Source organism: Coffea eugenioides, chromosome 9 (assembly GCF_003713205.1).
Source record: "Coffea eugenioides isolate CCC68of chromosome 9, Ceug_1.0, whole genome shotgun sequence".
Lineage (NCBI taxonomy): Eukaryota > Viridiplantae > Streptophyta > Magnoliopsida > Gentianales > Rubiaceae > Coffea > Coffea eugenioides.
In genome coordinates, this window is record NC_040043.1 from 6,296,138 (window position 1) to 6,309,704 (window position 13,567).

Below are 13,567 nucleotides of genomic sequence, written 5' to 3' on the forward strand. Positions count from 1 at the left end.
CAATGACTATTTGATTGTATCCTGAAAAACCATCCAAGAAACAATAAAATTCATATCCAGTCAATCTTTCTACCATTTGATCAAGAAAAGGAAGAGGTAAATGATCCTTTCTAGTGGCTATATTCAGTTTTCTATAATCTATACAAACTCGCCACCCAACTACAACTCTAGATGGAATCATTTCATCATTGTTACCACGTACTATGGTTATCCCCCCTTTCTTTGGCACTACATGAATAGGAGAAATCCAAACACTATCAGAAATTGGAAAATTATACCTGCATCCAGCCATTTAAGGATTTCTACTCTTACCACTTCTTTCATATTTGGATTTAACCTTCTTTGAGTCTCAACCACCGGTTTAGAGTTTTCTTCCAACAAAATCCTGTGCATACAAATAGTTGGACTAATTCCTTTGATATCAGAAATTGTCCATCCTATTGCCTTTAAATATTTTCTCAAAACACGTAAGAGTTTGCCTAGTTGTTCCTCATCTAGTGCAGAATTTACAATCACCGGCAATGTCTCTTTTTCTCCAAGAAATGCATATTTGAAGTGCTTAGGCAGCGGCTTAAACTCAAGCTGTGGAGCTTGCTCACATGATGGTGGAGGTAGCCCTTTGCTCAGTCCTAACTCCTCATACGCATTTCTCCTTCTGTAGGGAACCTGTGCCTGCAAAAATTCAGTCATTTCTTCAACTTGTTCCTCTTGTAAGCCCACACCATTAAGACAAAGTTCAAGAGAATCATTATCAAGATTAACTTGACTCATCTCTAATGCTAATTCATCACATATGTCAACAGAATAAACATGGTCAATAAAAAAGGGATATTTCTCCACTTTACTCAAATCAAATTCCACTTCCTCTACACCTATTTGGAACTTGAACTTACCACGTTTAACATCTATTATTGTACCTACGGTGGCCAGAAATGGTCAACCAAGTATAATCGGTACATTAACATCTTCCTCCATATCTAAAACAACAAAATCAACAGGAATAATGAATTTCTGTACTTTAATGAACACATTCTCCAATATGCCCATTGGATGTCTAATAGACCTAATAGACCTGTCAGGAATTGCAAGGAAATGTTAGTACGTTTCAATTCTTTCAACCCCAATTGCCTCGCCACAGTTAAAGGGATCAATGAAACACTCGCACCAAGGTCACTTAGTGCTTTAGAAAATTCTACATTACCGATAGTGCAAGGAACTGTGAAACTCCCCGGATCTTTCAACTTTTGTGGCAATTTGTTTTGTATGATGGCACTACATTCTTACGTTAATGAAATTGTCTCACTATTTACTAACTTCCTTTTCTTAGTTATTATCTCCTTGAGAAACTTTACGTATGAAGGAATTTGCAAAATAGCATCAACAAAAGGAATGTTAATATGTAATTGTTTGAAAATGTTGACAAACTTTTCAAATTCTTTGTCATTTTTTTGAAGGCTTCAATCTTTGTGGAAATGGCAACGGTGGAATTGGTGTTGTTCTCCTGTCGCGCCCCACTTTTTGAAGGTGTGAAAGTAGTGTGTGGGATATGTATGTGAACGTGTGTGAAAGTGAAAATAAAAGGCCGTGGGATTGTGAAATGCGACGGTTTGGCCAAACAAAGGGTTTTAGATAGAAAAGGAGTCGCCACTTGGTATAGAGTTAGGGTGTACCAAGTCACCCAAGAAAAAGTGATTTTTTGAAAAGAAAAGCAAACAAACCCTTTTTAAAGAACTTTTAGGTCTACGTAACCAAAGAAAGGGATCGGGGGTCACATTTGATAAGGGAGAAGGCAAAGGCAAAGCCTAAGGCACTCCCCTACCCTAGCCAAAGCTAGTTGCGTGACTTAGCCCTTCTTTTCCTAATTCTTCTACCCAAAGTGTGTGTTGCATGTTGGATATGACTAATGGATGCGAAAAATGCAATCCTAAATCTAAAATGTCTCTTATGAGGCTTTTTGGTCCCAATCACATGAGTTGTGATGGCCAATAAGGAAAACTCTCATAGAGGTCACGGGTAATGCAAATGAAGATCCAAATATGAGTGCAAGTGTGAAAATGTAAGAGGGATGCAAAAGAAAATAAAAATACAAATGTAAGTGCAAGTGTGCAAATGTAAGAAAAGTGCATGTGTGCAAATGTACGAAAAGTGCATGTGTGCAAATGTAAGAAAAGTGCATGTGTGCCAATTGAGAAAATGAAGGTGTATGTGTGCAAGTGGATCAAAATATGGTAAAATAGTAGTAGATGCATATAAGTGCAATTGGGTGCAATTTGTGAGGTAGAAAATAAATAAGTGATAAGAAAAATGTGCGAACATGGCATGTAGATTGAGAAAAATATAAGTAGTGAGAAAATGTGGATAAAGAAAGTGAGGAAGTGATATGATAAAAATGAGAGTGTATGAACCTAGAGGAATGCATCAAGTCGGGTACGGGAATGACTTCTAACTTCATGATTTTAATTTTCCCTTTGATTAGAAGGAAGAACTAGCGTGCTAAGGCTATTTTGTAGCCACACTCGCTCGTTTCCCTTACCGAAAGGGGACTCTCAAGCAAATGTACCCTATAACTAGCATGAGGATGCAAAAAACCTAAAATGAAGGGGAAAGGATTGGAGGAGCATACCAAATGCTAGAAAACTAAGAAAAATGCATGAAATGTAGTGAGACATGCAAGTATGTACTAACGAGAGGGGACGGCCTATTGGGTCTAGCATTGGACTAGCCCTTTTCTAAAATTCTCTCACAAGCATTGGACTTATGAGAGCTCGAGGGGAAAAATCATGACCAGCGTTGGACTAGCCACGGTGACGCATTCATCCATCACATTCATTTATGACTATAGAAAGCAAGTAGACATGCCAATCACCTAAAAACACGTAGCACATAACACTTAACATGCTCGACTAAATGCAAGAGCCTAAGAAAGCAACTTAACACGTAGCAACAAAAGCAAGCAATCAAGCTAATGAACCTATTACATTTGCTAACTAAAACAAATGGGGAAAAGGTAAAATGAATAAAAATGCTCTCCAAGCCCTATCTATTACAAGCCAAGAGGTGTACACATACCCCATAAAAGAATAACTTAATAAAAGCAAAAGTAAATGAAATAAATGAAAAGAATTAAGGAAAGGCAAGGAAAGCAAAGTAGACATGCAATTCTCACTTAGCACGTTGGATCACATAGGGGAGAGACAAAAAAAAAAGAAGATAAAAGAAGTTATACCTCCCCGTTTGTGATGTTAGTAAAGTGAACAAGACTTAACTTGGGCTAGAGTCACCAAAGAAAGAGATAACTTGAGCTAAAACCATCAAAGTAAGGGATTAATGCACCACTTTAAAGATAAGTAGAATAAAAAGCAAAAAGGAAACTCATAACACCTTAGAAACTTCAAAAGGGGTAATAACAAACCAAACCACCAAATTCTTCCCTAATTGCGACTTAAAAGTAGTCAAAAGATGCTTAATTTCAAAGGAGGTAGATTATTGACCCAACTTCTAAGATAGAAGAACTTCTAAGGACCCAATTGCAAACATTAATCAATCATTCGAGTCCAATCGAAACATTGAAGAACTTCACAGGTCCCAAAAAATAATAAAAGGTCAAGTAATGGTTCAAATTGCAATCAACTTAGGACTTAATTGCAAAAGATTAGCCCATAATTGGGCCACAGTGCAACAAAGGGAGACTTGGGGGGCCAAAGTGCAATTTGGAAAGTTTTTCATGCAAACTCATGCAAAGTAGTACGAAACAAGCTTCTGCAAATTTTCCAGCTACCATTCTTTCGGCAACTTTTTTATTTAGCCCAGATGCACTTGTATAAAGCAGCCCAATGGATTCAAAACTCAACTTGAACACAACAACTTAGGAGGAGGGGGAGAGGAAGAAAATGAAAAGACTGCAACGGAGTGCCATGATCATTTGCCTCAACCAGATTTCCAAGAAGACAAACCAAAACAAGATAAAGAAAACTGATGGCTACCTATCCTTAAACTTTCAAACACATGCACGCTTTGTGAAGGAAAACAGCCACCAAAAAATTCACTTAATGTTAACACATCCCCAAAATCTTTCAAACAATCTATTGAACAACCTCCTATGACCACACAGAAATGCAATGAAGACAACTACTTAAACAGCTGAACGAACAGGAAAAAAGGAAAAAAAAAAATGCTGACAGCACAATGAAAGACATCAGGCATGCGTTTCTACTGATTGTTGTTTTAGATCGCAGCAAGCTCATACATGAAATTACTATCAAACAAACCAAAAAGGAAATTCAAGCCATTCCAGAAACTTAGCTACCCAAAATCAGTAACCAAAGTGAAAGCCTGTTGCCGTAACAAACCGAGAGCAGATTTTCATGCACATTATCTTAACCCAACACAATCTTAAACCAAAATACCTCATGCAATCTACCCCCCCCGGGCTGAATGGACAAAGCTGCAGCAGAGACATCATGCACAGGGCAATCATGGAACAACAAGAACCCCGACAAGAGAGCAAAGCCCACAGATTCAATGAACAAGTTCAATCAAGACTTCGTTTTTCTACCACTCTGACTGGACAATTCTTAAACTAAGCAACCAAAGCCATGGCTGTTCAAACAATCAACGGAAAAGGAAAGAAAAACAGCAAACAAAAGGGAAAAATGCAGTCTAGTCGAATGGGCAAGGTTGTAGCAGAGTTTCTTCCGTGAATTTCTGCAACCCAAACCAAACCCATTATTCTGTCTCATACAATCTTCAAATCCCAGCATAGCAACCGAAGAGAGACTCGACCAAGCTACCAAATTTAATAGAAAAAGGAACAGCTCTTTGGCCCAAAAATGAACGGAAGGAAAAGTGTGGGAAACAACAGGGAACAGGCAACCATAAACATTCAGTCACGACCAAATCTTGAAGCGAGCAGGAAGAAAAAAAAAGAAAACGAAGATTACCTCTTCACTGCCCTCGGACTTGAAACTGCAGCCGGCACCCGCAAGAGATCGAACACGCTCCACCAGAGATCGAAGGAGACGAATTTGCAGACTTCGGTGAAGAGATCGCGAGCTAAAGATTCTGGCCTCTGGGGTTTCTTCTCTTCGTTAGCCGTCCAGACTTTACTCCTCTCGATTTTTTTTTTTTTAGCCGCCACTTTCACTTTTCTCTCTTCTAAAATTTCTTTCCGCCGTCGCCTTAGTTTTTTCCTAGTCAGCCTCCACTTCCCTCTCAAACTCTCCCTCCGCCGTCATCAAAACTCCCCCTCGCTCCCCCCTTTTCTTAGCTGCGGCTTCAAGCATTTAAAGGAACCCAAAACCTAAACCTACGATCGAAGGCTCAGATCTCAAACCCCAAAAACGGGTTTATGTGGCCTGCTCTTGCCCCTTTGATCCCGCTTGTACTGAGAATCCTCTGGAGGAACCAATGAAAATCCGAAGAAAAAGCCAGCTACCCTTTTTTTTATACATGCACGTGTCTGGTTTCTGATATGAAGTTGAGGAAGGGCTTGGATCCAGTGCAGCATGGTGCATGAGGTTTTTTTTTTTTTTTTTCAGAACCTCTTAAATGGCCCAAAACCCGCTATCGGGTTTTCCTTCTTTTTTCCTTTTTTTTTTTTTGAAAAATTCTATGCTAAAATGACTTAAAACAAAAATAAAAGACTAAAAGTAAATAAAAACTAACATGAAAAATAAAAATAATAGTAAATAAAAATACACTAAAAATTTGGTGTCTACATCTCCAATTTGTGGATCATTTTCTTCCACCTTTTCTTTCCCTTTAATTTTCTTACTATCCTCTCCTAACTCACTCAACTGCTTGTTCTCTCTTCTTTCACATTCTCTCTCACATTCAACTACAGGCGGCTCACCTACTTCCTTACCACTATGGAGTGTTATAGCCTTCACATGCTCCCTTGGGTTCACCTCAGTCTTACTAGGTAAATCCCCTTAGTTGCGATTGTTAACCGCATTTGCTATTTGCCCTAATTGGACCTCAACATTCCTGTACATATTGATGAGTTGATTCATCCTTCCTTCAATTCTTTCAAACCGTTGAGTAGTGGCACTGGCTAACTTTTCAATTTTATCATTTGATACATTTGCCAGCTTCTCAATTGCCAATTCCCAAGTTGGTTTGGACTCCAGAAGTGGTTGCTTCGGTTGAAAATTCGGTGGATTAACTGGTCTTTGTTGGTTCCCTTGATCCTTCCATCCAAAATTCGGGTGATTACGCCATCCTGGATTATAGGTATTGGAGTATGGAGTGTTTTGGGGTGGACGGTTGTAATTGTTAAGTTATTGAACATGTTCGCTGCTAGAACACAGAATCATCATGATCTCCGCCACAAGTAGTACAACATGCAACAACTACTCCTTGATTAGAGCTAGAACCAACGTGCCTATTAAGCATCTTAACCACATTATCCATTTTTACACTTAACATATTCAAGGTATCTACTTCGAGCATACCTGCGGTTCTCCTTGTACTACCTCGTTCGTTTGTCCATTGATAGTTATTAGCAGCCATTTCTTCAATCAATTATTGAGCTTGCTCAGCTGTCTTTCCCATCAATGCTCCTCCCGCTGCCGCATCTACATGCGTCTTTGTTGGATAGGTGAGACCATTGTAAAATGTTTGGACTACTAGCCAATCTGATAAACCATGATAAGGACATCTTCGTTGCAATCCCGATAACGCTCCCAAACTTCATACAACGTCTCTCCTTCCTGTTGAGAGAAACTAGTTATATCCATTCTAAGTTTAGCAATTTTTACAGGTGGAAAGAATTTATTAAGAAAAGCCTTAGCTAATTCAGCCCAAGTTGTAAAAGTGTTAGGAGGATGAGATTGTAGCCAAACCTTGGCTTTTCCCTTGGCAAGAATGGAAACAATCGAAGTTTAATTGCATCATCACTAACACCATTGAACTTAATTGTATCACAGATTTCAAGAAATGTTGACAAGTGAGAATTTGGATCTTCGATAGCATTACCTCCATATTAAGATTGTTGTACCATTTGAATCAGTGATGGTTTAATCTCAAAATTATTGGCATTTACCGTTGGCCTTGCAATGCTAGTTTGAGAACCTTGTGTTCTCGGTAAAGCAAAATCTCGTAGAATTCGCCTATTTGGGTCATTTTTCGCCATTTATTCTCAAATGGTAATTCTATCAAGATTTCTTCTATCGGCTGCCAAACCTCTTGTTCCTCTTGATGCGGTGTATTTCTCCTTTGTCTCCATAGTGTCCTCTCAATTTCAGGATCGAAAAGTGTAACTTCTCGATTTGATCGGTGCATACACTACAAATAAAAACAAGAGAAATTTTTGCAATTTTAATTGTTAAAATCAACTATAAACAACTTGAATAAAAACAATGAAAATATCTAAATTAATAGAGATGATTAGGCCCTAATATTGTCGCTCCCCGGCAACGGCGCCAAAAACTTGACGGGATTTTTATATCAATACAAGTTTAAATCCGATCTGATACCCGTTAAACTGCAAGTATACAGGCCAAAATTGTAATATAGGGTATATATCGGGTCGATCCCACAAGGAGCAAATTAACCAATTACTAGGTCCTTACTTTCTCTATTATTTAGACTTATGAATGAATTTGAGCAGAGAAAGTATATTGCTATTGTCTACAAATCTGATCACAAATGCTAAATGCAAATGAAGAATTTTCACTTAAGGATAAATCTAGGGATGTAGATTTCACTTATGACATAAACAACACAAATGAATGGACTTACCTCTTGTTATTCTTCTTGTTTATGTGACAGCCCCACCTCACCCTAAGGCGAACCAAAGGGTTCGGTGGACCGCCTGCCCAGCTCTCGCCAGGACTAACGGTTCAGATTAGAGCGATCGAATACGTTCCGGACCGTACAACGCGCATAGACAAGTCAAAATCCCAGAATAAAACAAAATGAAATCGGAGTCGGCCATGAATAGGAACCGACATGGCAAAACCCAACCATGTGACGCCCCGAAAAGAATGAATGTGAGAACCCAAAAATTTTTCTAATTTTTTTAAGGTTTATTTTATTTAATCGCCCGCCTTTTCTACATTTTCTTTATTAGAAAAATTCCCCAGATAAAGTTTATGAGCAAAGATAGTTTGAAAATGATTTTTCTAGTATCGGTTAGTTTTTGAGAAATTAAGAGCGTATTTTGAACGTGGGACCCGCAAGTGCGGTAAATGCATTATATTTTTGACAACTTGTTGGAATTTTGTATTAAGTGATATTATTTTACAAAGTGTTAAGATATTTGTACTGGAGAGACAAAAAGATAAGTTTTAAACCTAAAGGTGACAAGTGTCACCATCTAATTTAATCTTGGACTTTGACCATTTGACTTTACCTTTACCTTTACCAAATAAATACAAAAAATTGATCAAAATAAGCTTCATTTTGCAAGCTTCTTGGCCGAATGTTCTTGCTCAAGAAAGAAAGAAAAGCTCTCAATTTCTTCCTTCTATTTCTTGCTCAATCTTCAAATCCAACCAATAAAACTCCAAATCATTCCAGAAAATCTCTTTGCTAAGTGGTCTTGAGGTGTTTTGTGGAGTTGTTTGGAAAGCTAAGGTGTTTTGTTGCTCTATCTCTTGTATGGCTAAGGTGAGTTGTGAAGAACCACTCTCCTCCCTTAATTGATGTTCAATTCATGATTGGAGGTGGTATAAGATGCACTTTTATGGATTATTTCTTGATTTGTGGTTGAAGTGATGAAGTTTTATTATTTTTGGGGATTTTCTGTTTTAATATAAGCATGATTGTGTGGCTATCTATGATGATTGGAAATGGTATATAATGATTCTAGGAGGTGGAAAAAGTGATTAATTGCAACCAATTTCTGGTTTGGAAGAAATTTCAGAAAACTAGGGTTCTTGAAGGAGCATTCTGTCCGAATTTTTAGGTCCTAGTTAAAGGCCGAATTGGCCTTGGTTTAAAACATGAAAGTTGTAGGGAATGACATTTTATAGGTGCCTACAAAATTTCAGGTCAATCGGAGTATTGTAGAATGAGAAAATTCGAAATTACTATTGCTGTTCTGGTTTTACCCGAATGTAAGAATTGCGCCTGTAATTGGTTGTTTTGGCTGGAATTGATTCGGAATTAGTTGTTGAGGTCTTCTGATGAAATGTAACCCTGTTTCTTAGTTTTCATCTGGTTTTGGAATTTCTGGATTTGGACTTGGAGAGCCTGAGTTATGATGTTTCCGCTAGAATGCGTTCTGTGAATCTGTTTTTGTGATTCTGGTATAGTATCTTTCATTTTTGACCTCGTTACACTCAAAACTGGGTTGAGTGACCTTCTGCAGTATTGTAGTCCTGTCTCTTAGCTTCGAAACGATGGGTCTTGTACCTTCATCCGACAATCGTAGCGCCTTTGGTGCCATTACCGTAAAATGACGTCAAAAACTGTTTTTCTGGTTTTGAGCTTAACTTTCATTTCCGGACTTTTCCCTAGCTTGACTTGTACTAGTACTACTTGGAGCTTGCTGAATGGCTATTGGATGAACTTGTTGTTGCGTGTGTACCTTTGGGATGGAATGAGGAAATAATGAAGCCATGATGGCGGGAAAAGTTAGCAAATTCAGGGGAAGTGCTGTCTAAACTTTGAAGCGATTTGTTTGCATTGAGTTTGTGATCTAAGACTTGGATTTCAGCAAGGCAATGATATATGATGGATGGTTTCTGAGCCATAGAGGTGAGTGACCTCAAACTATTTCTAAAGTTATTTATGAACCGTTTCCTGCATTATTTACTTTTGAACTGTTTCCACAGTTACTTTTGAACCGTTTTCTTGCATTATTTACCTTTAAACTGTTTCCAAAGTTACTTTTGAACTGTTTTCTTGCATATCATGCGTGCTTGCATATGAGTGTTCCTTGTTGCTGTATTCCTTGATTTATTGGCTTGTTATTATTGATTGATAATGTGTTAAGTGCTTTCAATGATTGTTAAAACGAGTTTTCTAGGCGAGTGTGTACTTTATCGCACTCGACCTAAATAAATATGAAATTTTCAATGATTAATGATTAAATGCTAGTTGCGCATGAATGTAAGCCGTTTGGCTGAATTGGGCCCTGCCCTTCGTTACTGATCGACTCGAACCAGAAGCGGACTCGGTCGGGCGATATGGTGACCCTGGGTGAATTTGGTATACTCGAGTATTACCTTGTAGTCCGGCTATGTCCGGATGGGTGGAGTCCGGCCAATGGTCGGATGGGTGGAGTCCGGCCAACGTCCGGAAAAGGGATGAACGAACAAAAGGCTGAACGAGGGATTCTACTTACAAAAATGTATTTTTAAATGATTGGAGGAATAAGGGGAAATGTTAAGGGATCACACGAACAAACAAATAGCTCCATATGGGCCCGTATCCTTTTAATGAATGTTGCTATCGCTTTCCATTGTAAATGTTTCTTGAATTATTGATACTCCATCATTGATTTATGACATCATTAATCTATGACATTATTGAAATGAACTATTGTGAAACCGATTTGATTAATGATTTTTCTGGTTACTCGCTGAGCTTCTAGCTCACCCCAAAAATATTTTGTTCCCCTCCACAGAGCTCAAAGCGAAGGAAGGTCTTGTTGTGCTTATTCACGTGTCTGGATGGCCTATATCTTGTACAGTTTGGATTTCGAAATCATTTTATGTATAGTTGGAAATTGTTTCCGCTTCGCTTATGACATGTAATTTTTTGGAGAATTTGATGTATATTGGAGATTTATATTGTAATATTTGAGGTTTATTCTTGCAATTTATTTGAGGATTGTAGTGAACGACCGAGTCCCGGCGAGAGCTGGGCAGGCGCCCCGCCGAACCCTCTGGTTCGCCTTAGGGAGAGGTGGGGCTGTCACAGTTGGTATCAGAGCTTAGGCTTCAGATATCTGTAGTGTATCCTAGGCTTGAAGTTTAGGATGCCGGACTGTGGGTTTGGTCTGAAATATTAGTGATTTTTGCGGGATGTCTTGACTTGATTGGTACAAGAGGGAATGTCGAGGACGACATTCTTTTAAGGAGGGGAGTTTGTGACGCCCCGAAAAGAATGAATGTGAGAATCCGAAAATTTTTCTAATTTTTTAGGGTTTATTTTATTTAATCGCCCGCCTTTTCTACATTTTCTTTATTAGAAAAATTCCCCAGATAAAGTTTATGAGCAAAGATAGTTTGAAAATGATTTTTCTAGTATCGGTTAGTTTTTGAGAAATTAAGAGCGTATTTTGAACGTGGGACCCGCAAGTGCGGTAAATGCATTATATTTTTGACAACTTGTTGGAAATTTGTATTAAGTGATATTATTTTACAAGGTGTTAAGATATTTGTATTGGAGAGACAAAAAGATAAGTTTTGAACCAAAAGGTGACAAGTGTCACCTTGTGATTTAATCTTGGATTTTGACCATTTGACTTTACCTTTACCTTTACCAAATAAATACAAAAAATTGATCAAAATAAGCTTCATTTTGCAAGCTTCTTGGCCGAATGTTCTTGCTCAAGAAAGAAAGAAAAGCTCTCAATTTCTTCCTTCTATTTCTTGCTCAATCTTCAAATCCAACCAATAAAACTCCAAATCATTCCATAAAATCTCTTTGCTAAGTGGTCTTGAGGTGTTTTGTGGAGTTGTTTGGAAATCTAAGGTGTTTTGTTGCTCTATCTCTTGTATGGCTAAGGTGAGTTGTGAAGAACCACTCTCCTCCCTTAATTGATGTTCAATTCATGATTGGAGGTGGTATAAGATGCACTTTTATGGATTATTTCTTGATTTGTGGTTGAAGTGATGAAGTTTTATTATTTTTGGGGATTTTCTGTTTTAATATAAGCATGATTGTGTGGCTATCTATGATGATTGGAAATGGTATATAATGATTCTAGGAGGTGGAAAAAATGATTAATTGCAACCAATTTCTGGTTTGGAAGAAATTTCAGAAAACTAGGGTTCTTGAAGGAGCATTCTGTCCGAATTTTTAGGTCCTAGTTAAAGGCCGAATTGGCCTTGGTTTAAAACATGAAAGTTGTAGGGAATGACATTTTATAGGTGCCTACAAAATTTCAGGTCAATCGGAGTATTGTAGAATGAGAAAATTCGAAATTACTATTGCTGTTCTGGTTTTACCCGAATGTAAGAATTGCGCCTGTAATTGGTTGTTTTGGCTGGAATTGCTTCGGAATTAGTATATTTAGGGTTTAAATCAATGAGCTATACAAAAGATATGTCTAACTAGCTCAATTCGGCAACCATTTGTCAAATCCAGTCCAAAAGTATTTATTTTCCTGTAAGGAAAACAAAAAGGAACAGAAAGGGGTGAGCTTGCGCTCAATGAGGTACCAAACATATAGCAGAAAATCATGGCATTTCACATTTAACAAATCAGATACACATGCCAGATGTAAAGTAAAGTAACTAATGATTCAAATCAGAAGGATACAGGTGGCTCTCAGGAGCCAAATTTCCAGTGCAATACTTGATCCAAACCGGTTGACTCTCCGTCAACGTATATAGAACCAACGCGTCTGTAGACCTCACTTCGCACTGAATTCCATCCACCAAACACCCCTTTACCGGGCCCGCTCACCGTATTCGAACATAAATGGTAATACTCGAGTTATACCCGGAATCAAGGGTCTCAATACCCAAAATCCCCTAACAGATTACCGTGGTTCGTTATCTAATCGTCCAGGCCCTTGTCGGCCCAACTCGAATAACTTAGCCACAGGATTGAGCTCATAGGTCATAGAAATCCGAACAGATGCAGACACAGATAACAGATTCAAATTTTGCATAGTAAATTGGCATATGAACAAACAAGAGAACGAGTGTGATAAAGTACACCCTCGTCTCGAACAAATAAACAGATTGCAGAGCAGAAATCAAGTTAAACAACAATGGAGGGGAGTGATACACTCACCGATTCAACTTCAAAAGTTTTTACTTCAGATTGGCCTTAATCGCCAAGAAACCCTAAAATAATCAAAATAAACCAATTGAAGGTTTCACATCCATAATCGAGTAAACAAAATGCACATGAGGCTCGACTACTAGTCGTATGCCTCGCCAAATAATTACAAATGCAAGGGTACAAAACATGATTTTTGGGAATAAAAAGATAACATGAAGACCTAGGTTCAACAACCCAAAAGCCCTTTCATTTCTACCAAAAGGCAAATCCAACTTAAAAGAACCAAACGGCCTAGAAAATCGGGCAGCACTTCCCCTAAATTTCTTACTTTTCCAGCCATTAAGGCTTCATTATTTCCTCAAATCAGTCCCAACATCTCACACAAAAGTCATCTCATTTCCCAAAAGCCGTTCACGAGGCTCAAAGTAGTACAAGTACAAAAGTTAGCTAGGAAATGACCGGAATGAAAGCAAGCCCTAAAACATGCAAGCAAGTACAATGAGACTCGATAACGAGTCATAAACCAATGCCAAATATGACCCCAATAGGGTTCCATAAACATATACAAACATTAAAGAAAACCAGAAATTTCGGACATGCAATTAACTTTGGCCCTGAAAAAAACAGGTTTTGACTTTACTTTGCGGTAATAGCACCAAAT

At 38.2% G+C, this 13,567-nt stretch overlaps 1 non-coding gene across 1 annotated transcript; it reads left to right on the forward strand.

Annotated features, from left to right (window-relative positions):
• Positions 1-6,640: 6,640 nt before the first annotated feature.
• On the forward strand, positions 6,641-6,746 carry LOC113748519. Its single transcript, XR_003464373.1, has one exon. It is a non-coding gene; the product is annotated as a small nucleolar RNA R71 (small nucleolar RNA).
• Positions 6,747-13,567: the final 6,821 nt, after the last annotated feature.